This window comes from Carcharodon carcharias, chromosome 13 (assembly GCF_017639515.1).
Source record: "Carcharodon carcharias isolate sCarCar2 chromosome 13, sCarCar2.pri, whole genome shotgun sequence".
NCBI lineage: Eukaryota > Metazoa > Chordata > Chondrichthyes > Lamniformes > Lamnidae > Carcharodon > Carcharodon carcharias.
In genome coordinates this window covers 50,436,715-50,464,523 of record NC_054479.1, presented here as the reverse complement: position 1 = coordinate 50,464,523, position 27,809 = coordinate 50,436,715, and the positions used below count along the sequence as shown (strand labels likewise).

The 27,809-nt window shown below is 42.6% G+C and overlaps 1 protein-coding gene across 3 annotated transcripts in view; it reads left to right on the top strand.

Moving 5' to 3' along the window:
* Window positions 1–27,809, top strand: part of acads (acyl-CoA dehydrogenase short chain) — a 177,312-nt gene that overhangs the window by 36,756 nt on the left and 112,747 nt on the right. The window lies entirely within an intron of this gene.

Genomic DNA, 27,809 nt, shown 5'->3' with positions numbered 1-27,809 from the left:
TAGATTTAACATAACTTTAAGCGAGATTGTCAGGAGGTAACGTCATTGCAGTGTAGTTGGCACAAAAGTATAAAGATGATGATTAAACTTTGCTATTGAGAGGAAGTAAATGTTATAGCAAAGCTTCTGTAGCTGAACCTGTGGATGGATCACCTGTGGGAAACTGGTTGGCCAGGAGAACATTTTGATAAATTACTGTGGAAAAGTAGTGCACTTTGGAAAGCTTCTGAGTGAAAATATGTGTACATAGCAAACAAGGTATAGGAGTCTCACATTATGCTGACAAATGAGAATTGTGAAAATAAAAATATTCCCTTAATCTCTCAAGTTTCAGAATTGAGAAGTAGCAAATTGTCAAAAGAAAATTAGTAAATTTTTTTTAAATAGACAGGAAGAAGGTGATAAACTGAGTAGTGACCTTTAGCTAATGAGTAAGAAGCAAAGTACACGAGTGGTTATGGTTTTATGGCTGTGGCAGGGAATTATATTAACACATGAAAGGGAATGGCATGGCACACAAACCTGCTCCAGATAACAGAATCATCATGATTCTTGAGATTACCTGGAGTCTCCACATGAATGACAGCATTAAGAGGAAAACGCAGTATTCTGTGCTGAAGCATTGAGCGTTCACCTGGTGAAGAACCAATGTAAACTGCTCCGGTACCACTAACCAGGAGGGCCGCTGTGGTGAACATGGGGGCCCAGGGTGTGGGCCCAGTTGGAACCACTGCAGGTGTAAATCTTGGTGGTAGTAGCAAATATTCAAACGAGAACTTTGAAGACCTAAGTGGAGAAAGGTTCCATGTGAACAGCAGTTGAACATGGGTCAGTCGGCCCTAAGAGGCAGGATCCAGATTGTCCAGAGTCAGTCTGCTGCTTTAGATTCCCCAAAGAATAATACAGGGTTCCGTGATGAGATTGTAGCACTATTGCATCCCACATCTTGTGGGATATCACTACTTAAAGAAGGGAGTGCTAGGGGAAACCTCTTAACAAATAAGGGCAACCTAGTGAATCTTTAAGCATTGAGAACATTTTGGTGAATTGCAAATCTCCAGGAGGGCAACTTGTGGCAAATCACTAAGAAGAACCACATTGTTGTGGTAAATGTTCTTTTAAAGCATGACATGAAGAGAGCCTGCAGCACAAGGAAGTGACTTTTTGGATTTAAGCAGTTCACCAAGGTCAGCAGAAATTGATTTCAGTGAAAACTTCCCAATATTTTTGGGAGCTTTTTATGAAAATGTTACGGGTCCTTTGCTATTTAGTTTTTTGCTATCTTGAAATACAAAAATATTTTATGTTAGTAGTTGTGTTGTAAGAAAATAAATCTTTTAAAGCCAAATGCTAAATTTTGAGAAAGCGGAAAAACAAGTTTTCGATGCTGTTTTGATCCAATGACTTATGTGTCGGTGATGTATGAGCAGATAGTGTACATGCAGTTGTATGTGTGGCAAGTATATGAGTAGTTCTATGTATGGATAGTGTATATGGATAGTTTACATGTGGCATGTGTGGGTAAGGTATATGTGGTGTTATGTGAGAGTGGTGGACATGCAGTTGTACGAACGGATAATGTTTATATTTTTTTAAATGCAATCTTGGGATATAGGCAGCTCTAGCTTGGCCAGCATTTATTGCCTATCCCTAATTGCCCTGGACAAGGTAGTGGTGGGTCTTCGCCTTGAAACATTGCAGTCCATGTGGTAAAGATACTCCCACTGTGTTGTTAGGAAAGGACTTCCAGAGCTTTGACCCAGCACCTTTGAAAGAACAATGATATTTGTCTGAGACAGGATGGTGCATGGAAATGCTATTCTTGATCTTCTAGGTGGTAGAGATCACACATCTAGAAGGTCCTGCCCCAGAATTTTGATAAGTTACTACAGTACATTCTGTAGGTGGTTCACTCAGCAGGTGTATGTGTGGCCAGTGTATATGAGATGGTATCAATGGGTAGCGTATGAGCAGGTGTATGTATGGCTAATGTAAATGTATGTACCTGTGTGTATTGCTACATGTGGGTAAAGTTTTTATGATGGTATGTATGTATTGTTCGAAGGTGTGTGATATCACCATAATTATTTATATCAATTTTTAAAATTCTAATGAAAATTTCTAAACCCAATTCAAACATTCAATCACAAACCAACCAAGCAAAAGATCAGCTAACACCTTCATTTTGAAAAACAGGCGTCAGGACTGTTAGCTGAGCTAAGTGGTGAGCAATGGGCTGAATCATTCATCAGGTGGTAGTTGGAGTCTGAAGATTAACAATAGCTTTCTGGTGGTACATTCCACGCAGAAAACTACCCTTTGGGTTAGCTCCCAATATTAACACCTATGAAATGGTGTAAACACTTTCAAAGTTCTTGACTCAGCCTTAAAGCTGAAGAGTTAAGAGTTAAAGCTGTATCATTGCTCACATACTAATGCCAGATTTTTCCTGAATACCACACACCTTTCCTTCTATTTTCTGTATCTTTTTGTCCCTGTATGTTTTCCTCCTGTGAACGCATGTGAATGTACAAACAAGAAGAATGGAAACAATTGAACTCTCTGTAAATCATTTAACGTGTATTGATTTGATGCCAGTATTCAGGAAACTCACAGGAATGTTTTTCAAAGCTGATGAGGATCTGGGAACCTTGCCCACATTTTATGCTGAGTAGGAACATAGCAGGAGTAGGCCATTCAGCCCATCGAGCTTGGTCTGCCATTCAATATGATCATGGCTGATCATCCACTTCACTGCCTTTTTCCCACATTATCCCCATATCCCTTTACACCATTGTTATTTATAAATCTGTCAATCTCTACTTTAAACATACTCAATGACAGAGCTTTCACAGCCCTCTGGGGTAGAGAATTCCAAAGACTCACAACCTTCTAAGTAAAGAAATTTCTCCTCATCTCAGTCCTAAGCAGCTTCCCCCTTATTTTGAAATTATGTTCCCTGGTTCTGGACTCCCTAGTCAAAGGAAACTTCTTACCTGCATCTACCCTGTCTTTCGCTGTAAGTATTTTATAGGCTTTATTGAGATCACCTCTCATTCATCAACACTATAGCGAATACAGGCCCAGTTGTCCCAATCTCTCTTCATAGGATAGTCTTGCCATCCTGGGAACAAGCCTGGTGAACCTTCGTTGCACTCCCTCTATGGCAGTAATATCCTCCCTAAGGTAAGAGGACCAAAACTGTACACAGTACTCCAGGTGCGGTCTAACCAAGGTTCTACACAATTGAAGCAAGACTTGCTACTCCTGCAGTCAAATACTCTTGCGTTGAAGGCCAACATTTCATTAGCCTTCTTGCCTGCTGCAACTGCGTGTTAGCCTTCAGTGACGTATTGGCGAGTAAGAATTTTTGTAATTATGTTTCTTAGATAACTAACCATCATCGTTCTATAATCCACTATTAATTCTCATCTTATTTTTTGCTTGTGCCTTACATGTTTAAACTGTATTACTGCCCTTTGAAGATTTTTCTATTGGCTTGTGTTGCCAGGAAGTGGGATGTTTGTCATATTGACAGTGTTGATAATGGAGGTCAGTGTCAATGGGAGCTCTGACTGATATTGAAAGTTGAAACAAAAAAAATGTAGATTAGCAAGATTGGCAGCAAGCCAAGCCTGTAGAAAAGATCAAATTGTGTTTGGGGAATTATTGGGGAAAACAGAAGTGTTGCAGGAAGTAAGTAAGTAACTGGCAGTGATAGATGATCAGCAGGACTTTGAGACACAATTAGCTGTGTTGTAACACTGTTACAGTGACAAGAATCTTAAACTAACAATTTTTCCTATATATTTTTCCTCCTGTTTTCACCCTCACTGTGTTAAAATCACATTAGAGGTTACTACTACCCTGTCTCCCACCACCTAACCAACTCCCTGCCCTTGTCAAATGTGTTGCATGTAATTCCACATGGTCTTATTTTTGTTAACAGCCTCTTATGTGGAACTTTAATGAATGCCTTCTGGAAGTCCATGCAAGTAACAACCATAGACACCCCCTTATGTCCCCGAAAGATTACCTGTGTTCATTAGACTTGACTCCCCCTTTACAAATCCATGCTGGCTCTCTCTGATCAGTTCATATTTCGTCAAGTACTCGGTCATTCTCTCCCTAATAACAGATTCTAGTAATTTTCCTTTAACAGTTTTTAGACTAATAGACCTATAATTTCCAAATATATCTCCCTCCCTTCTGAGATAATGGAGTGCCATTGGTAGTTTTTTTTAATTCAAGGGGATAATTCCTGAATTGTGTGTGTTTTGGAAGATCATGACTAAAGCATCTACAAATTTCTCACCCACCTCTTTTAATACTGTGGGGCAGAAACTATCAGATCCTGGATATTTATCTTTAGTCTTGTTACTTTCTCTATTCGCATTTTGTACTTCTATTCAATCTAGTTGTTCCCCACCCTTTGATTTATTTTCAGATTTTCTCATACTTTCTTTGTACTTAATTCTCAACTTCTACTGTGAAGTCTAATATAAAGTACGCATTTAGTAATATAGCCATTTTCTGAGTTCCAATTACATATCATTTGCATCCATCTTTGAGTCCCAGATTACTCTTAACCACCCTGTTTCTCTTAATACACTTGGAAAACATTTAGCATTTTCCTTGATCTCCTTCACAAACTTTTCATTATATTCCCTTTTTCTAGCTCTTGTACTTTCTTTGCAATACATTGCAATCTTTTTATGTTTCCCATCCGTGGGATCTCCACTGTTCTGCATTTGTATGTCTTTATTTTAGTTTTATGCGATCTCTCATTTCTTTTGTTAACCAAGGTTACTCAGCTTAATAAGTGGAGCCCTTGCCCTTGAGGGGTACGCGCATGTCTTGCATTCTGCCAAATACTTCCTTCAATAGCTCCGAAGGTGGGTGAAGGTAATGTTTTTGCCCCTGTTTGTTACTTTTGTTTGTCTGTCAACAATATATTTTAAAAATTAATGAACAGATTTCATTAAACTTGGTAGACAGATAGGGTATACCCCAAGAAGAATGGATTCGTTTTTGGCAATAATCTGAATCAAGATCTTGGAATTTTTTTAAAGGATCCATTAACGTTGGGAGATACGGTGATTGACTTTTTTTTTAGAATGTTATGGGTTGTTTTATTTGGAATGTTATTGATTGTTTTAGAATGTGTGGATTGCTTCAGCTGCTATAGTGGAACTTGGCACAGCTGCCAAAACGAGAGCAGAGTTCTCAGAGCAGGTTGTTGGAAGTGGGTTGTTGGAAGTGGGTTGGCCTGAAGCCTCCTCAGGGAGGTCAGATGGATGCTCTTAATAAAAAGATTTCTTTTTTTCAGCCTTGTAGTTACAGAGCATTAACGGGATAGGGAAAAGCCTTAAGGAAGAGCTGCGTAATTGTAATATCATTGAGTTAACACAGCGTAACGGAGGTATGCACTCTACTGAGTGCCCTCTTCACTTCTTTATCTGTATTTTCACCTGTTAAACTATGCCCATCCTACTGTGGTCAATTTCTGCTATGTGTCCCTTCAAAGTCCATCTTATCTAAATTTGAAACCTTAGTTTGTGTCACACCCATCACTCTTTCAAACCTATATTGATTTTAATTCTGTTTGGACACTATTAGCTAAGTGTTCTCAAATCATTTGATTGCTGACGAATTCAATTTTATTACTTGTGACTGAATCTTATAAGGCTTATAGCAACAATACCAGCAGATGGCGCCCTAAGACTGCTGTTTTTTCCTTAGCCATCCGCATAAAAAATTCGGGCAATCCTTCCTAATAGCTAAGCAGCACCAATCTCTTTCTAATGATCCAAGCTGTATTGTCATTTTAAGCTCTACTAATGTGGACAGCCTATTTTTTTAAGGTGGTGATTGCTTATTTGTAAAAAGCTTTGTTTATTAATTGTTTAATTTCTTATTGTGTGAAGTCTAGACTGTCGTGGGGCCAGGAAAGCAGTTAGCCTCTGTTTTTATGTGACTTCATCAGTTGCAACATGTAGTTTAATTTTAGCCTATTAGAATGACAATCAACAGGTTTAGCAGCGAGAATTACCTTTAGTTACCACCTATAAGAGGAGCATTCAAATTGCGACATCTTTAAAAATCCACAACATTTCTGTAAAGTGTTTCCTTTTTTGTTTGATAATGCTGCTGCGAAGCACCTTGGGCTACTGCATTCAAGGTACTATGTAAATACAAGCCGATGATGTTGTGAAAGCATTGACAAATTTAAAAGAATGTCTAAGTTCTCAGATATATTGGGCTGAATTCCCTCCTTGTTGCTGAGTCCATAACAGTGTGCGGCTTCCATCTACCACTTGACACTGTCACTTTGCTGCTTTACCTTGGGGCCCTCAGTGCCCATATAGGGCAGGTTAGAATGTGTAATACTGCTCCTGACTGGGTTTCATAAGAACATAACAAATAGGACAGGAGTAGTCCATTCGGCCCTTCAAGCCTGCCCCGCCATTCAAAAAGATCAGGGCTGACCTGCTCCAGGCCTCAACCCCTCTTTCATGCCAGCCCCACATAACCCTTAACTCCCCGATATTCCAAAAATCTCTCTCTTCTTTAAATACTTTCAGTGATCCAGGTTCCACAACTCTCCAGGGCTGAGAATTCCAGACATTCACTATCCTCTGAGAGAAGAAATCCCTTCGCATCTCAGTTTTAAATGAGTGTCCCTCGACATCTTCTCAACATCTACCCTGTCAAGCCCCTTCAGAATCTTGTAAGTTTCAATCAGATCACCCCTCATTCTTCTAAACTCTAATCAATAAAGGCCTAACCTGTTTAGCCGTTCTTGTTAAGTCAACCCCTTCATCCCAGGAATCAGCCAGGTGAATCTCTTTTGAACTGCCTCCAATGCCTTTCTTAAATACAGGGACCAAAACTGTGCACAGTACTCCAGGTGCGGCCTCACCAACACCCTGTACGGTTGTAACAAGACTTCCCTATTTTTAAACTCCAACCCCTTGAGCAATACAGGCTAAAATTCCATTTGCCTTCTTAATTACTTGCTATAACTGCATGCTAACTTTTTGTGTTTCATGCACAAGATCACCCAGATCCCTCTATGCTGCACTTTTTTGGAGTCAGTCTCTCCATTTTGATTCTTCCTACCAAAGTGCATGACCTCATAATTTCCTACATTAAACTCCATCTGCCAAGTTTTTGCCCATTCACTCAACCTGTCTATATCCCCTTGCAGATTCCTTATGCCCTCATCACAACATGCCCTCCCACCTATTTTTGTATCATCAGCAAATTTGGATACATTGCACTCTGCCCCCTCCTCCAAGTCATTAATATAGATAGTAAATAACTGAGGCCTTAGGACTGATCCTTATGACATTCCACTAGTTACATCTTTCCAACCTGAAAGAGACCCATTAATCCCAACTCTCTATCTTTTGTGTGTTAACCAATCCTCAATCCATGCTAATACATTACGCCCAATACCATGAGCTCTTGTGCAATGACCTTTTATGTGGCACCTTATCGAATGCCTTCTGGAAATCCAAACACACTACATCTACCAGTTCCCCTTTATCAACTCTGCTTTATATATCCTCAAAGAACTCTAGCAAATTTGTCAAATGTGATTTCCCTTTCACAAAACCTTGTTGACTCTGTTTGATTGCGTTGAGCTTTTCTAAATGTCCTGCCATTTCTTCCTTAATAATGGACTCTAGCATTTTCCCAATGACAGACGTTAGCCTAACTGGCCTATAGTTTCCTGCTTTTTGTTTCCCTCCCTTCTTGAACAGGGGCGTCACATTAGCGGTTTTCCAATCAGCTGAGACCTTCCCAGAATCCAGTGAGTTCTGGAATATTTCGACCAATGCTTCCACTATCTCTGCAGCCGCTTCCTTTAAAACTCTTGGATGCAGGCCATCGGGTCCTGGTGACTTGTCTGCATTTAGTCCCTTTAGTTTCTCAAATACTTTGTCCCTCGTGATAGAGACAGTTACAAGATCTTTCCTCCCATTCGCTCCTTACTTATCTGATATCTTTGGGATGCTTACAGTGTCCTCCACTGTGAAGACCGATACAAAATATCGGTTTAAATTATCTGCCATTTCCCTGTTCCCCATTATTGTTTCTTCAGGGATGTCCCATGCTCACTTTAGCCACGCTTTTTATATATGTAGAAGTTCATGCTGTTTGTTTTTATATTTCTTGCCAATTTACTTTCATAATCAATTTTCTCCCTTTTATTAGCTTTTTAGTCATCCACTACTGGCTCCTAAAAAAAATTCCCAACCCTCTGGCCTACCACTAGTTTTTGCTGCCTTTGTTTTTGATTGGGTACTCTCCTTGACCACCTTCGTTAGTCACGGGTGGTTCATCCTTCTCATCAAGTCCTTCTTTTTGACCAGGATAAATTTTGCTGACGTTATGAGTTATCTGCTTAAGTGTCTGCCACTGCTCATCCAATGACCTTCTCCTTAGTCTATTTTCTCAGCCCGCTTCAGACAACTCTTTCTTCATATCTTTGTAATTGCTCTTATTTAAGTTGAGGACACTGGTTTGAGACCCGAGTTGCTCGCCCTCAAACTGAATTTGAAATTCTACTATGTTGTGATCGCTACCCCCTAGAGGATCCTTAACTATGATATCTCTTATTAATCCCACCTCATTGCATATAATGCGATCTAATATAGCCTGTTCCCAGGTAGATTCTGTAATGTATTGCTCTAAAAAATAATCCCTGATGCCCTCTACAAATTCGTCTTCCATGTTACCCCTGCCAATCTGATTTGTCCAGTCAACATGTGGATTAAAATCACCCATGACAATTATAGTGCCCTTTTTACACCCCTCCATTTTTTCCCAATTTATACTTTGTCATAGAGTGAGGCAACTCTTCAGAGGCCTATAGACAACTCCCACCTGTGACCTCTTCCCCTTGCTATTCCTTATTTCCACCCAAACTGATTCCACATCACAATCTATTGCACCTACGTTACTACTCACCACTGCACTGATACCTTCCTTTATTAACAAAGCTATCCCACCTCCTTTCCCTTTTTGCCTACTTCTACATAACGTTGAATACCCTTGAAAATTGAGTTCCCAGTCCTGGTCACCCTGCAACCACGTCTCTGTAATAGCCATCGAGTCACATTCATTTATAACTATTTGTGCCACCAACCTATCGACCTTGTTATAAATGCTGTGTGGATTCAGATAAAGTGCCTTAAGCTTTGACTTTTAACCATTATTGCTCATTCTGGCTCTGATTTCTGCTGCACTCTGCTGCTCATATTTTCTGCCCCTTCCTGTCACACTTTGATTATCGTTCACCTCTTCACTACCCTCCACGTCTGCTCTCTCATTTCTTTTTGATTTTTTAAACTTCCCTTCAATTGAAACCTCCATCCCACTAATTAGTTTAAATCCTATCTACAACCTTAGTTATGCGATTCGCCAGGACACTGGTCCTAGCATGGTTCAAATGTCCTTTCAGTGTCCAATGAATTGGAACCAATCTTTGAGCCATGCATTTATCTCTCTAATCTTATTTAACCTACACCAATTTGCATGTGGCTCAGGTAGAAATCCAGAGATTATTACCTTTGTGGCTCAGCTTTTTAATTTAGCCCCGAGCTGCTTGTAGTCCCTCAGCAGAACCTCTTTCCTACCCCTACCTATGTCGCTGGTACCTACGTGGACCACGACAACTGAGTCCTTCCCCTCCCACTCCCAAGTTCCTCTCCAGTCCAGAAGAGATGTCCTTAACCTCATCGCCAGATAGGCAACGCAGCCTTCAGGACTCTCTGTCTTTGCTGCAGAGAACAGTATCTATTCCCCTAACTATGCTACCCCTATTACTACTACATTTCTCCTTTCTCCTCCCACTTGAATGGCGCTCTGTACCACGGTGCTGTGGTCAATTCGCTCATCGTCCCTACAGCCTGTGCCCTCGTCCACATCGGGAGCAAGAACGTCATAACTATTGGACAAGAGCACTGGCTGAGGCTCCTCCAAAGCCAACTTCTGGATCTCCATACCTGCCTCGCTCACAGTCACACCCTCCTGTCCCTGACCATGGTCCAAATTAATCTAAGGGGTGTGACTGTCTCCTGAAACACAGTGTCCAGGTAACTCTCCCCCTCCCAGATGTGTCACATGTGTCATAAACCCTGAGCCGAAGATCTTGGAGCAGCCAACACTTGCTGTGGATGTGGTCACCGTGGATCGCACTGGCGTCCACCAGCTCTCACACACTACAGCTGCAACGCATTGCTTTCCCAGCCATCTCTATTTAATTAATTGGATGTCATATATATTTTATAAGTGAATTTCTTAACTATACTTTTCAGCTGTAATAATGTCTCCTGATTTAAACCACTTGGCCAATCAAAAGAGACACAGAAGAGATAGCCACCAATCACCTACTGTTTTCCTTTGATGTCACACTTCCTCTCTAACAGGTAGAAACAGTTCCTCCTCTTGCACTTTCCTCTGCTGATGGAAGGGAGGACAATATACTGCAGCATTGTGTTGCTCTCTAAAGGGGACATCATTTTAACAGAAACAGGAAGCACAACAGCTACTGGAAGAGTGGAGACCTCGGGGGGGATAGGATTTTGCATCAGCACCAGTCTTATCATAAGTAATGTCAGCTTCTTGCACCTTCTCGAACTTGAGTCGCTATTTCTTCAAAGGCATGTGTCACTGAGTACACAGCTAAGCAAGTACACGAATCAAGTAATGTCAGTGTATTAGGGTTTTTAATTTTCCAGGTAATCAATGGAATAGAATTATAGAATGGGTACAGCACAGAAGGAGGCCATTTGGCCCATCATACCCATGTCAGCTCTCTATAACTGCTACTCAGCTGGTACCGCTTCCCTGCCTTTTGCCTGTAACCATGCACATTTTTTTTCTCTTCAGTTAATTATCCAATTCCCTTTTGAAAGCCACAATTGAATCTGCTTCCACCATTGCCTCCGGCAGTGCATTCCAGATCCTAACCAATTGCTGTGGAAAAAGTTTTTCTTGTTGCCTTTGGCTCTTCTGCCATTCATCTTAAATCAGTGCCCCTTGGTTCTCAATATAGTTGTAATAAATGGCTGTTTTCTTTCACAGTACGTTCGTGAGGTAACTAAGGATAATAGCTTACTTGATTTAATTTTTAGTAGTCATCTGAGATATGCAGATGACAGTAATTATGGCAGATACAGAGGAAAATCTACAAAGACTCTGAGACATAATTGTAACAAACAGTAGCACATATGCATTATTATTAAGCTGCAGCAAAACTAGCTGCATGATAGCAAAGAAAAGGATTACACCTAGGTGCAAAATAACAATGGAATCAAAAAAATATAACAAGTAGAATCATTCTCTTATCCAGGTAGCCTAATAACATCTCATGGGAAAAGTAACCAAGACATCAGGAAGCACATAACACTTGCAAAACAAACCTCTATAAAAATGTCAGACCACTTTAGAAATAAGAATATCTCCTTGGAAAGCAGAATGAGATTAGTAAAATGCCACATCTGGTCAATATATATGGATGCAGAAGTAGGAATATAAGCAAGACAAAACTAACAGAGATGTATGACGAGGGTGAGTTGATCGACACACGCAACTAATAAGGAATTTTTGAGGAAAGCTGGCACACGGGAAGAACTTTTGCAAATGATCGCCAAGAGACAACTACAATTCTTTGATAAACTAGAACACCTGGTATGATTGATTGAGGGCAGCAGGGCAAGAGGGAGACAAAGGAGGAAATACACCGACAACTTAAGAAATAAAACAGGCACAAGATTTGAGAGCAACATCCAAGATGTTGGCTGTTAATGAGGACTGGAAAGTCGGAGAGCCATGATCGTTGACATTGTAAAACAGGGCACCTAAAGAAGATGAATTCTGATGCAGTTTCAGATTTCAGTGTGGTCGAACAACAGTGACCATGACAGTATTCAACGAAACTTGATCAGCCAAACCAAAGTTGTTTTTTCATTCATTCACAGGATGTGGGCTTCGCTGGCTGGGCTAGCATTTATTGCCCATCCCTAGTTGCCTTTGAGAAGGTGGTGGTGAGCTGCCTTCTTGAACTGCTACAGTCCATGTGGTGTAGGCACATCCACACTGCTGTTAGGGAGGGAGTTCCAGGATTTTGACCCAGCGACAGAGAAGGAACGGCGATATATTTCCAAGTCTGGATGGTGAGTGACTTGGAGGGAAACTTCCAGGTGGTGGTGTTCCCATGTACCTGCTGCCCTTGTCCTCCTAGATGGTAGTGGTCGTGGATTTGGAAGGTGCTGTCTAAGGAGCCTTGGTGAATTTGTGTTGCTGAAAATTTAATGCTAATTCCAGATTTCAAGAAATTTGTAATGATGGCAGGGAACTTGAGTTGGCTCGATTGGGCTGCCTTCTCGGTAGTGACAGAGCAACACAAAAGAAAATTGGAATACCTTAAAGCTATCTGATTGCAAAAGCAAGTCATGTATGTCCCTAGAGTTTAAAGAAAGGCACATGGTGAAACAAAGCGAAATTGGCTAACAGGTTACGTGCAGGCACAAACCAGACTTGCTCAAAAATATGTTTAAAAGAAAATAATTCTTAGAAGAACAAGGATAAGTAACAATCTCAGCTGATGACAATGAAAGTTGATAAAGTGCAGCCTGACAGTGATGGCAGAGTATACTGGAGAGCTGTGGCAGTGACAGCAAATGCTAGGAATTTCCTTGAAGAAAGAAATACCGTCATTTATATAATGTCTTTTAGGAGCCAAAGCACTTTATAGCCAGGGAAGTACGTTGTACTCCTCTTGCTCTGCTCCTTGAAGTGCAGTGGCAACCTATTTGTGTCTTAGCAAGTTGGAGGACGCAGGGAGTCCAGTTGGCATAACCTACCTTGATTTTTTTTGCACAATGTGCAATTATGAACAGTAGAGGTGCTTTGAATGATTCCTCACAAAAAGTTTAAGTGGACTTTTGGGATACTGCAGAGGTTTTAAAAAAGTACTTTGTGTTAATGTTCATTACAGAAGATTACCTTATTAATAATGCATCATAATGTTTATAAAGTTCAGAGTGCCCAAGCAGTGCAGATATTGCCCTGGCCAGAGCATGAGATCTCAAAGCAGATTGGGCTGCCAGCTCTGATAACATTTACCCAATGGTGCTCAAAGAAATGGGGGTTGAGCTCTATGGGCCTCTTGCTTACATATTAAACAGCCTCCTTGGGTCCAGAAATGTTTCCATGGATTGGAGAGATGCCCATTCTGTGCTAATATTCAAAAAGGACAATAATTCAGTGCCATGAAATTATAGGCCCATCAGCTTGAACTTCTTGATTGGCAGTTTGCTAGAGCAGATCATTAACAATGCACTGTATGATTACCTTGATAGAGAAGCAAGCATGACAGAGCCTCAGCATGACTTCTGGGGAATAGGGTTATCCTCAACAATCTGGTTAAGCTTTTTTGAAAAAGTTGACTAAATTGTTGGACGTAAGTTTTTCAAATCCAAAAAGCTGCTTTGTGACGGGTAGTATTGGAGCCAATCTTTACTCAGCCTTACATTTATTTACAGACGGAAACATTGCAAGAATACCGTTCTCTTCTTAGGCAGTCCCTTGCGATAGAGGATTATGTGCTTCCACTCTAGTCCTAAGTGGAAGAAAGACATAGGTGTCATAGCACAGGAATCTACAGAATGTTTCCAACCAATGCTGCAAGGCTACATCAAAAGTAAATAGTGTATTAGGATATATTGGCAGAACAGTTAAATAGAAAATCAAAAGTACAATGCTATACTTGCTTAAGACCTTATCACAATGACTCACCACCAACTTCTCAAGGGCAATTAAAGATGGACCATAAATGCTGGCCCTGCTGATGATGTTCACATCACAAGAAAAAACAGTGTGTCCGGTTTAGTCCCCTTACAAGGTGGATAATATAGAGGTCCTAAAACTTTAAAGGAGTACCGCTCCTTTGGTGCCTGATTTAAAGGTGCTCAATTGCTACAGTATCTTTAGATTTTTACTCTATAAAAAGACAGGCTCTAAGGAGATGCTGGAAATCTAAAATAAAAACAGAAAATGCTGAAAAAAATTCAGCATGTCTGGCAGCATCCGTGAAGAGAGAAACAGAGTTAACATTTCGAGTCCACATGACTCTTCTTCAGAGCAATAGAGAAGTAGAAAAGTGATGGATTTTATACTGTTAGGTGGGAGATCAGGAGAGACTGACAAAGATGTCATGGACACCAGAAAAAGGGAGTGTTAATGGTAGTGTTAAAGACTAAAGAAGGTGATGATAGTGGCATAAAGGTACGATAGCAGAATGTGTTAATAGCAGAACAAGGGTCAGCATTCTGTAGAGGCACAACATAGAAAACATAGAAACAGTGACAGTTGGCTCTTATGGGGGGTGGTTGGGGGAAAAAAGATAAATAATAGAAAAAATGAATAGATAAAAATACATTAAAAAAAAATAAAAATTGGATTAAAAAAGTGGCAAAGCTGGAGGAGAGAGTTCATGGCCTGAAGTTGTTGAACTCATTGTTAAGTCCGGAAGGCTGTAAAGTGCCTAATCGGAAGATGAGGTGTTGTTCCTCCAGTTTGCATTGGGCTTTGTTGGAACATTGCAGCAGGCCAAGGATGGACATTTGGACATAAGAGCAAGATGGTGTGTTGAAATGGCAAGTGACAGGAAGGTCTGGGTCATGCTTGCGGACTGAGGAGACTCTGAGGAGATTTGATTGAGATCATTAAAATAATGAAGTTTTAGTTTTTCTTCATGTGGATAGTTATTTGAAAGCATTGTGACAGTTCTTGTATATCAGGCATTCACATGCAGGATAAGGCGACTGGCTTTCTACATGAACTGCATATTAATCAAACGAAAGTTATTCTTGTTCATGAAATTGAGGTGGTTTTCAGGTGGGACTTTGAGTGCTATATGTGTTCTGTCAATTTCCTCCTTGAAACTCTGGGAACACTGGCAGCCCACAGGATGTGATAGTTCTGTCTCCTTGAGAATTTTTTCCCCATTGTGCAGGCTGGGCGGGGGTGGGCAGGCGTGCAGCCATTTTATGTGGGCAGGCCAATTAAGGCTCGCCCAGCGTGATGCGCACCCGGAAGCGCTCAGCACTCCCTGTGCGGGCAGGGGGAGGAAGGAGATTTGGGGCGTGCGCGCAAAAGAGCCCAGAAATCTCCCTGAGGCACAGCATTGCCTCAGGGAGATTAATTTCATTATGAAAAATGGAAAAAAAAATTTTGAAAAGTACTCAGACATGTCCCCTCATGTGACAGTGTCACATGAGCTGGGACATGTTTATGTACTTCAATAAAAATTTTTATTTAATTTATAAAGCCTTCATGAAACCTCATCCCACCTGCAGATGAGGTTTCATGAGAAATTCGAAGGCCGCCTGGGCTCTTCGCCTGCCTGCCAACCTTAAAGTTGGATGGGTAGCCCTGTTAATAATTTCAATTGGTTTTTAAATGGCCTCGAGAGGCCTTTGACAGTTCGGTGGGTGCACAGCCGATTCCGGTGCGCGCCCGCTGAACTGAAGATTGGAGTGATGTCAGGATGCACACCCGATGTCACCGCGCGCCATTTTATGCATCGGCGACCAGGGCCTGCCCCTGTTTGCCGACCAGAAGATCCAGGCCCTTGTTTATTTGGTTTGACTGGGAAAAATATGAATTGTATGGCCTTCCAAAATGGGCAACAATAAGCTTTTTAATATAGTGGTGAACTGTCCTACAACTAATTTGGCACAAATCACAAGATGCTGCCTGGGTAGATCCAGTTGTAAAGAAATTGAAGGCTGTAGTGACTTTGACTGGTGCAGAATACAGAATTGAGGCTGTGCAATATTAGTAGCAGATATGTTAAAATGTTCACAGGAAGTTATGTTTTGTGCTTCTTTAACAAGTGCATTACTGAGTTCATTCCAAATATCATAAATTGTTTGATATATATATCAAACAATATATGATATTGTCATATATCTTGACTCTATAATTAATGGTTACATTCATGTGCTCTTGAGAAAATAATATGAACAGAGGTTTTAAGATTGTGGAAAGGAATGTTGGAGGTTATGTGACTAAGAAGCAGAACACTATTCTGCATGGTTCCACACTGCGCATAGCCAATCAGATGGTTACTTCTCTGATTACAATCATATCCATTCCTAGCTATGTAATGTGGTTTCTAACCACCAGAGAAATGAGATCTCAGAATTACTTTTAGTATAAAACCTGACTCTATTGCAACATTATGTAACACAACGTCTCAGATGTTTACTTGTCTGAGTTCAATACTTAACCTGGTAGTGGTTTCAGGTTTCAAAACTGTGGCTCAAAAAAGTGCTGGAAATTTCAAATCTGTAAAATAAAATGCAACTTGGCACAGTGTTATGTTTCTGTGGCGTTGCTTAAATGGACAATGTTGCTTAAACAGTATAGAGACTGCTGCTGACAATTATGAGTTAGCTGAATTTTGTCATGAGAACATTGATAAACTTCTTATCATTGCCAGAAGTACCATCCTCCACACTACTGATGTATCTAGTAATTTAAACTGAAGGACACCGCAGAAAGATTCATTAAGTTTGCAAAAAGATGAATCTTGCTTTGAAACATTTCTGAGCATTCCTTCCTATTGATTCTAATTGACTCAGTGCACATCTGTTGAAACTAATAAGCGCAATGAGGCAAATTTAGGTATTATTCGTGTAAACCAGTTTTAAATGAGTAAGAACTGGTACAAATCCTGTTTGAATGGGGAAGTGTTAATAGCACTCCATTTTCTGGTATATGCTAATTTGCATAAAAATTCACAGGCCCAAATGCAGACTTGAATAGATCTAGGGGACATGAGTGGCAGTGGAAAGAAGTTGCATGTAAACAGATTTTAATGGTGCCAGTTACAGGTGGGCATCACAACAGATGTACCTAAATTCAGAAAATCTTTGGAGAGTTTCAAAAGGCATCACTACCCAGCTACATCAACTGACATTGCCATGGTTGAAGAGACAGGGGATTAAGAAGTGGCAGCCAAATATTAAGGGGATGGAACTCCTAAGTGCAGTTATGTCGGTGTAAGCCAAATGACAGAGAAACTAAGTAGTGGACCACCTGTTTGATAGCGCTGTAGCCAACCTGAGACAATTTCAATTCTGACTGCAGATGTGAGTGTGTGAGTACCAAGGTAGGGACATAAAACATCTTTGGTGCAGCGTTATCTACCTGGCATTCCTCCATAGGTGGCCCACCTCTTCTCAACATGTCAACTCAGCGGATTCATACCATCAGTGCATGTCCTTTTTTAAAATTCATTCACAGGATGTGGGCTTCGCTAGCTGAGCCAGCATTTATTGCCCATCCCTAGTTGCCCTTCCCCATTTCTTGTCACATGGGCGATAATGTAAAATAGGCGATATCGGCTTGGGCACCTGTTAATCACCTCTCCTGATTTATGTTTCTGTTGAAATTAATTGGGAGAGATGATTAACTGGGCGGAGGTGTGATGTGGGATGGTGGTTGGGATGGTCAAGGCACTATCTCAAGTTTTATGCTTTTGTTTAAGTTAAAATTGCCTTCCTTGTGCCCTCCTTTGTGCTCAGGTCATCCCTGCTCTTACACCGACATTAATAGGACAAAAATTGCAGACAATGCATCCAAGATTTTCAGATGACCTGTCTGCTGCTTGCAGGGTTCCGATGGTGATGCAGGGCTTTGAAGTTTTGCCCTCGGTTTAGGAGCTTCCTCTAAAGGAAACTTGTGGGTTAATGCACTGTGTGCTGTTACTCTGAGTCATACAAAGCAAGAAAGTCCCAGGTTTAATCTTGGTCTGCGTTCAGTCAGCCAATGTCAGCTGGGGTGTTACGGTTGGTCCAAGCAACTTGGGCTAGAGAGGGAAAATGTAAACAAAAACAATAACGCTTTGTCCTCTCCAAATGCATTGCCTTGCACATCTCCAGATTGAATTCCATTTCCAATTTTTCTGCTTCTAGATGTCTATCTGTGCCCTCAGCTCATCTGCTTTATTGACTAGAATCCTTGCATTGAAATATGCACCACTAATCACTGAATAAGTCCTTTGTTGCCAGATTTGCTTTTATCTTTTCTGAGTCCACACTCAGATTTCACCCTGCTGCCAAGCTAGTTTAAATCCTCTCTAACAGCACAAGCAAGCCTCCCAGGCAAGGTATTGGTCCTGGTCCTGTTGAGGTGCAACCTGTCAGGTCTGCTCAGGTTCCACTTCCATCAAAACCCATCCCAATGTGGCAGGAGTTTATAGCTTGCCTTCCTGCACCCTCTGTCTAGCCAGGCATTCAGCTTCTCTGTCCTCCTATTCCTGTACTCACAAGCCCGTAGTATCGGGAGTAACCTGGAAGTTAACTTCCTTTGAGATCCTGCTTTTTAACTTTTTTCCTTGCCACCTGAAATCTGCATGCAGGACCTCATACCTCTTTCTACCTCTGTAATTGGTACCAATATGAGCCATAACATATGGGTGCTCACCTTCCTCCTACTTCCCCACCCCCGTTTAGAATGTTCTGCAGGCGCTGAGTGACAAATTTGATGCTGGCACCAGGGAAGCAATATGCCACCTTGGAATCACATCTGCAACCATTTAAATATCTACCTGTAACTATTTGAATATCCTGTGACTATTGCTTTCCTGAACTTCCTCTTCTTCCAACTCTAGCCCACACCCCACCCTGGCCCACCACCCTACCACCACCACCATTGTATCCTTGATTAGGATTCCATTGTTGTTCCTGCCCCAAAGATTAAGCTGATTGGTTTATGGTTCCCTGGACTGCTTTATAGTTCCCTGGACCTGTTCTATCTCGCTTTTTAGATGTGGGAAATACATTAGCGGTCCACCAGTTCTCTGGCAATATTCACTTTGGTAATGATTTTTTATATATATATGTAATAGTGCTCTGTTACCTCTTCCCTAACTTCTTTCAATAAGAAAGTAAGACTTGCATTTATCTGGGTCTTTCATGACCACCAGAAGTCTCAAAGCACTTAACAGCTAATTAAGTCCTTCTGAAGTGTCGTCATTGTTGTAATGTAAGAAATATGCTTGGATACAATCCAACTGGACTAGGGCTTTTATCATCTCTAAATTTGGCTAGTTTAACAATTATCTCACCCCTTCCCTATTTTTGATACCTTTACATCTTTTTGATTTCTTCTTCTCATGTGATATGATGTTAGTCTCCCTGGTAATTCCAAGGCAAGGTATTATTTAATATTTCTGCCATTTTGAATTTGAGAGTTTGATGTATTTTCCCTTAGAGGCACTATCCCTATCCTAATTTATCTATTGTTACTTATTTGTCTGTAGAATACTACACTATTTATTTTTATGTTCCTTTATTAATTAATTTTGTAGTTTCTCTTTGCCTTCCTAACTGTTATCTTGACTTCCTTTCTAATATTTTTGTATTCCCTTTTATCATTCTCCTCTTTGCTGTCTATGTACTTACTGTGTGCCTTATTACCTAAGATCCAATTTTACCTCTTATTTACTTATTCTTATTCCTCCCTGGTGCGTCATTACTGGCTAGTTTGTTCCTGGTTTTAGTGGCATTTATTTCTCCTTTGTTGATCACCGTTTTAAAAGTTGCCCACTGTTTGTTTGGGTTTTTATTTCTCAGTAAATCTTTCCCCCTTACCTTCCCTAGTTCCATTCTCATTCCCTTAAAATCAACTTTTTTCAAATTTATTATCCTGGTCTTTGCCTTACTGATGTCCCTCTCAATCTTTCTCTTAAACCTTAATATATTGTGATCACCCTTGCCTAGATAAAAACAAAAAAACTGCGGATGCTGGAAATTCAAAACAAAAACAAAAACAGAATTACCTGGAAAAACTCAGCAGGTCTGGCAGCATCGGCGGAGAGGAAAAGAGTTGACGTTTCGAGTCCTCATGACCCTTCGACAGAACTTGAGTTCGAGTCCAAGAGAAAGTTGAAATATAAGCTGGTTTAAGGTGTGTGTGTGGGGGGCGGAGAGAGAGAGAGAGAGAGAAGTGGAGTGGGGGTGTGGTTGTAGGGACAAACAAACAGTGATAGAAGCAGATCATCAAAAGATGTCAACAACAATAGAACAAAAGAACACATAGGTGTTAAAGTTAAAGTTGGTGATATTATCTAAACGAATGTGCTAATTAAGAATGGATGGTAGGGCACTCAAGGTATAGCTCTAGTGGGGATGGGGAGAGCATAAAAGATATATAAAAAAAATTTTTTTTAAAAATACTGGAAATAGGTGGGAAAAGGAAAATCTATATAATTTATTGGAAAAAAAAGGAAGGGGGAAACAGAAAGGGGGTGGGGATGGGGGAGGGAGCTCATGACCTAAAGTTGTTGAATTCAATATTCAGTCCGGAAGGCTGTAAAGTGCCTAGTCGGAAGATGAGGTGTTGTTCCTCCAGTTTGCGTTGGGCTTCACTGGAACAATGCAGCAAGCCAAGGACAGACATGTGGGCAAGAGAGCAGGGTGGAGTGTTAAAATGGCAAGCGACAGGGAGGTTTGGGTCATTCTTGCGGACAGACCACAGGTGTTCTGCAAAGCGGTCGCCCAGTTTACGTTTGGTCTCTCCAATGTAGAGGAGACCACATTGGGAGCAACGAATGCAGTAGACTAAGTTGGGGGAAATGCAAGTGAAATGCTGCTTCACTTGAAAGGAGTGTTTGTGTCCTTGGACAGTGAGGAGAGAGGAAGTGAAGGGGCAGGTGTTGCATCTTTTGCGTGGGCATGGGGTGGTACCATAGGAGGGGGTTGAGGAGTAGGGGGTGATGGAGGAGTGGACCAGGTTGTCCCGGAGGGAGCGATCCCTACGGAATGCCGATAGGGGGGGTGAAGGGAAGATGTGTTTGGTGGTGGCATCATGCTGGAGTTGGCGGAGGATGATCCTTTGAATGCGGAGGCTGGTGGGGTGATAAGTGAGGACAAGGGGGACCCTATCATGTTTCTGGGAGGGAGGAGAAGGCGTGAGGGCGGATGCGCGGGAGATGGGCCGGACGCGGTTGAGGGCCCTGTCAACGACAGTGGGTGGAAAACCTCGGTTAAGGAAGAAGGAGGACATGTCAGAGGAACTGTTTTTGAAGGTAGCATCATCGGAACAGATGCGACGGAGGCGAAGGAACTGAGAGAATGGGATGGAGTCCTTACAGGAAGCGGGGTGTGAGGAGCTGTAGTCGAGGTAGCTGTGGGAGTTGGTAGGTTTGTAATGGATATTGGTGGACAGTCTATCACCAGAGATTGAGACAGAGAGGTCAAGGAAGGGAAGGGAAGTGTCAGAGATGGACCACGTGAAAATGATGGAGGAGTGGAGATTGGAAGTAAAATTAATAAATTTTTCCAAGTCCCAACGAGAGCATGAAGCGGCACCGAAGTAATCATCGATGTACCGGAGAAAGAGTTGTGGAAGGGGGCTGGAGTAGGACTGGAACAAGGAATGTTCCACATACCCCATAAAGAGACAAGCATAGCTGGGGCCCATGCGGGTACCCATAGCCACACCTTTCATTTGGAGGAAGTGAGAGGAGTTGAAGGAGAAATTGTTCAGCGTGAGAACAAGTTCAGCCAGACGGAGGAGAGTAGTAGAGGATGGGGATTGTTCGGGCCTCTGTTCGAGGAAGAAGCTAAGGGCCCTCAGACCATCCTGGTGGGGGATGGAGGTGTAGAGGGATTGGACGTCCATGGTGAAGAGGAAGTGGTTGGGGCCAGGGAACTGGAAATTGTTGATGTGACGTAAGGTGTCAGAGGAATCACGGATGTAGGTGGGAAGGGACTGGACAAGGGGAGAGAGAAGGGAGTCAAGATAACGAGAAATGAGTTCTGTGGGGCAGGAGCAAGCTGAGACGATCGGTCTACCGGGGCAGTTCTGTTTGTGGATTTTGGGTAGGAGATAGAAGCGGGCCGTCCGAGGTTGGGCGACTATCAGGTTGGAAGCTGTGGGAGGAAGATCCCCAGAGGAGATGAGGTCAGTGACAGTCCTGGAAACAATGGCTTGATGTTCAGTGGTGGGGTCATGGTCCAGGGAGAGGTTGGAGGAAGTGTTTACTAAAACCCGCTTTCACAGCCATATCTCCTTTCTCAGTGACTGTCTCCAGCTCCGACTTACCCCATGTGGATTTCAACTGAAATTCCACCCCTCATGTTTCGAACCCACCCAGGATTACAGGTATCTCCGGGACATAAAACGTTTCTCGGACTGCTGTTCCCGTCACATTCTGAAATCCACACTCAGTGCCATGCGCCGCCATATGAACACACTCGACCTCTCCCTCCAGCAGCACCGCCGTACCCTTTTTCAAAGCTGCGCGTGCCCCCAGTTTCATTTTATCCTTCGGCTCATCCGACGCCTCAACAAGAAACTTTTTCTCTTTCTCTCAAGTGCTAAGGAACGCAAGCTCCAACAACTCATCGAAACCAACACCCATCTAGGACCCTCCACCCCTGCCTGTCCCTCCGTCCCCATCCCATCTTCCAATCCCAACCCCAGCCGTGTATTCACTATACCCCCTGACCTACCCCTCTCTGATGCTGAACATTCAGTTCTCAGCAAAGGACTTAGTTTCATACCCTTACGCCCTCACCTCAATGAATTTCGGGCTCGGCATGATGCTGAACTCTTCTTCCGCCGTCTTCGTCTCCGGGCTCACTTCTTTGGGCAGGAGTCCTCTCCCAGTTCAACGGATCCTTTTACCCATCTCCAATATTCTCCCTCCTCCTGGACCCCTCCCTCTGGATTCTTACCTTCTCTTGATCTTTTCATTGAGAACTGTCGGCGCGACATTAGTCGTCTCAATTTCTCTGCTCCTCTCACCCATTCTAACCTGTCTCTCTCTGAACTTACTGCACTCCATTCTCTCAGGTCCAACCCTGACATTGTCATCAAACCCGCTGACAAGAGTGGTGCTGTTGTTGTCTGGCGCACTGACCTCTACCTCGCGGAGGCTGAGCATCAAGTCGCAGACACTTCCTCCTACCTCTCCCTGGACCATGACCCCACCACTGAACATCAAGCCATTGTTTCCAGGACTGTCACTGACCTCATCTCCTCTGGGGATCTCCCTCCCACAGCTTCCAACCTGATAGTCGCCCAACCTCGGACGGCCCGCTTCTATCTCCTACCCAAAATCCACAAACAGAACTGCCCCGGTAGACCGATCGTCTCAACTTGCTCCTGCCCCACAGAACTCATTTCTCGTTATCTTGACTCCCTTCTCTCTCCCCTTGTCCAGTCCCTTCCCACCTACATCCGTGATTCCTCTGACACCGTACGTCACATCAACAATTTCCAGTTCCCTGGCCCCAACCGCTTCCTCTTCACCATGGACGTCCAATCCCTCTACACCTCCATCCCCCACCAGGATGGTCTGAGGGCAATTAGCTTCTTCCTCGAACAGAGGCCCGAACAATCCCCATCCACCACTACTCTCCTCCGTCTGGCTGAACTTGTTCTCACGCTGAACAATTTCTCCTTCAACTCCTCTCACTTCCTCCAAATAAAAGGTGTGGCTATGGGTACCCGCATGGGCCCCAGCTCTGCCTGTCTCTTTATGGGGTATGTGGAACATTCCTTGTTCCAGTCCTACTCCAGCCCCCTTCCACAACTCTTTCTCCGGTACATCGATGATTACTTTGGTGCCGCTTCATGCTCTCGTCGGGACTTGGAAAAATTTATTAATTTTGCTTCCAATCTCCACCCCTCCATCATTTTCAAGTGGTCCATCTCTGACACTTCCCTTCCCTTCCTTGACCTCTCTGTCTCAATCTCTGGTGATAGACTGTCCACCAATATCCATTACAAACCCACCAACTCCCACAGCTACCTCGACTACAGTTCCTCACACCCCGCTTCCTGTAAGGATTCCATCCCATTCTCTCAGTTCCTTCGCCTCCGTCGCATCTGTTCCGATGATGCTACCTTCAAAAACAGTTCCTCTGACATGTCCTCCTTCTTCCTTAACCAAGGTTTTCCACCCACGGTCGTTGACAGGGCCCTCAACCGTGTCCGGCCCATCTCCCGCGCATCCGCCCTCACGCCTTCTCCTCCCTCCCAGAAACATGATAGGGTCCCCCTTGTCCTCACTTATCACCCCACCAGCCTCCGCATTCAAAGGATCATCCTCCGCCATTTCCGCCAACTCCAGCATGATGCCACCACCAAACACATCTTCCCTTCACCCCCCCCTATCGGCATTCCGTAGGGATCACTCCCTCCGTGACACCCTGGTCCACTCCTCCTTCACCCCCTACTCCTCAACCCCCTCCTATGGCACCACCCCATGCCCACGCAAAAGATGCAACACCTGCCCCTTCACTTCCTCTCTCCTCACCGTCCAAGGACCCAAACACTCCTTTCAAGTGAAGCAGCATTTCACTTGCATTTCCCCCAACTTAGTCTACTGCATTCGTTGCTCCCAATGTGGTCTCCTCTACATTGGAGAGACCAAACGTAAACTGGGCGACCGCTTTGCAGAACACCTGCGGTTTGTCCGCAAGAATGACCCAAACCTCCCTGTCGCTTGCCATTTTAACACTCCACCCTGCTCTCTTGCCCACATGTCTGTCCTTGGCTTGCTGCATTGTTCCAGTGAAGCCCAATGCAAACTGGAGGAACAACACCTCATCTTCCGACTAGGCACTTTACAGCCTTCCGGACTGAATATTGAATTCAACAACTTTAGGTCGTGAGCTCCCTCCCCCATCCCCACCCCCTTTCTGTTTCCCCCTTCCTTTTTTTCCCAATAAATTATATAGATTTTCCTTTTCCCACCTATTTCCATTATTTTTAAAAAAAATTTTTAAAAAATCTTTTATGCTCTCCCCACCCCCACTAGAGCTATACCTTGAGTGCCCTACCATCCATTCTTAAATAGCACATTCGTTTAGATAATATCACCAACTTTAACTTTAACACCTATGTGTTCTTTTGTTCTATTGTTGTTGACATCTTCTGATGATCTGCTTCTATCACTGCTTGTTTGTCCCTACAACCACACCCCCACTCCACTTCTCTCTCTCTCTCTCTCTCTCTCTCTCCCCGCCCCCACACACACACCTTAAACCAGCTTATATTTCAACTCTTTCTTGGACTCGAACTCAAGTTCTGTCGAAGGGTCATGAGGACTCGAAACGTCAACTCTTTTCTTCTCCGCCGATGCTGCCAGACCTGCTGAGTTTTTCCAGGTAATTCTGTTTTTACCATTGCCTAGATGTTCCCTAAGCTTACTTTTCTAACCTGTTCTGGTTCATTTCCCGTCACTCGATCCAGCACTGCTCCCTATCATATTAGGCTATTGACATTATGGGCATGAAAGGAGTCCTGTACACATTGTACAAATTCAATTCCCATTACCTTTCACTGTGCTGCTTTTTCTTGCCAGTTTATTTTGGGGTATTTAAAATTGTCCATGATTACTATCCTATGTGTTTTACTCATTTCGCTTTTTATTTATAGATTTCTTCCTCCATGACCTTGCCACTGTTAGGTGGTCTGTAGTATACTCCAATTAGTGTGATTGATCCATTTTTATCTTTTATTTCAATACATATTAATTCTGTTTCTAACTTCTGTTAGCTATGTCCTTGCTTTCTACTGCCATTATGTTATTTCTAATTATTACAGCCATCCCTATCCTCCTCCCTTCCTTATTCTTGTGATTATGTTATAACGTGCAAAATATAGTTACTAGTTTTCTTCTATGTGTAGCCATGTTTTAGTTATTCCAGATAAGGAGACATTTTTTTGCTCAAGTGGTTGTGTATCTTTGGAATTCTGTATCCCAGAGGGTTGTCGGTGCTCAGTTATTGAGTATATTCAAGACTGAGATCAATAGATTTTTGGGCAATAAGCAAATCGATGGAAAGAGATATGGAGATAAGGCAAGAAAGTCGAGTTGATGTAAAAGTTCAACCATGATTGTATTGAAGGGTGAAACTGGTTCAAGGGGCTATGAGGCTTACTCCTGCTCCTTTTTCTCTTGTCCTTTTGGATAAAGCGGCTAAGTACCTGACAGTGACTGTCCATCAAGACAGCATTTGACTGAGTGTAGCATCAAGGAGCTCTAGTAAAACTGAAGTCATTGGGACTTGGGGAAAATTTTCCATTGGTTGGAGTCATAACTAGCACAAAGGAAGATGTTTGTGATTGCTGGATGCCAGGACATCACTGCAGGACTTCAATGAGACAATGCCCTTGGCCCAATCATCTTCATCTTCTTCTTCGTCAGTGACCTTCCCTCCATCATAAGGTTGGAATTGGAAATGCTCGTTGATGATTGCATAGTATTGAGCTCCATTCGCAATTCCTCAGATAATGAAGCAGTCCATGCCCACTTCTGTAAGACCTTGACAACATTAAGACTTAATTGGGCTGATTAGTGGCAAGTAACATGGATACATGCCACACAAGTGCCAGACAAAAACCATCCCCAACAAGAGAGAGTCTAAACCACCTCTGCTTGACATTTAATAGCATTACCATTATCAAATGCCCCCAAATCAACATTCCTTTTGCATCATTGATCAGAAACTTAACAGGACCAGCCAGATAACCAATTATGACTTCAAGGGCAGGTCATAGAGTAACTGCAGCGGGTAACTCCCCTCCTGACTCCCCTAAGCCTTTTCATCACTTGCAAGACACAAATCAGCATTGTGATGGAATACTCTCCTCTTGCCTGATTGAATGTAGTTCCAACAGCACTAAAGAAGCATGACAACATCCAGGAAAAAACAATAGGCACTTCATCCACCACTTTAAACATTTACTTCATCAACCACCTGCGTATCATGCTGCAGTATACCATCCACAATGAGCACTGCAAAAACTTGCCAAGGTTTCTCTGTCAGCACCTTCCAAACCCATGACCACTATCATCTGAAAGTACAAGGGCAGCAGGTGTACAGGAATACCATCATCACTTGGACATCTATTACTGTTCTTTCATTGTTGCTTGGTCAAAATTCAGGATTTTCCTACCTAACAGCACTGTTGATGGACCTTCACCACACAACTTTTAGCAGTTCAAGAGGCAGCTCACTACTAAAGAGCAGCTAGGGATAAACAACAAATGCTGCCCTTGTTAACGATCCATGAATGAATAAAGAAAATAACTGCAACAGCTCCTGATAGCTATCTTATGAGCCTCCCAAGAAAGTACAAATGTAAGCATTTTAGGAAGGACAGGATTATGCTTAGCTCTCTCATAACTTGAGGTACTTAAGGTTCTATTTGGGTGCCAGTTCTATATGTGCGTGAGATCCACCCTCAGATTTTCCTTCATGCTTCATTTCCTTCCTGGTGGAGCAATTTCTCCAAAGGTGGATGTTAAAAATTGGAGACAACCCAACAGGTTGGTTATAGGGACAGAAGCTTTAAGTGTGCCATGGTCTTATTCAACAACAACAGCTTGCATTTATGTAGCACCTTTAACATTGTAAAATGCCCCAATGTGCTTCACGGGAGGATAATGAAAAACTTGACACTGAACTGCATAAGGAAGATATTAGGACAGATGACCAAAAGCTGAATCAAAGAGATGGGATTCAAGGAGCATCTTAGAGGAGAGAGAGGTAGAGAGGCAGCTTAACACATTTTGGAATGATGTAAGTTGGAGATGGCAAAGATCACAGAGGATTTCTGGGCTGGTGGAGGCTACGGAGATGGGGAGGGTGATGATCAGACAATGAGTACTAAGTTAGTATACTCGAATTGTCATCTTTAGTGGCATTGGACTTGATTGTACTTGTAGCATTTATGCAACAGAACCCTCTTCAGAGTAAGAC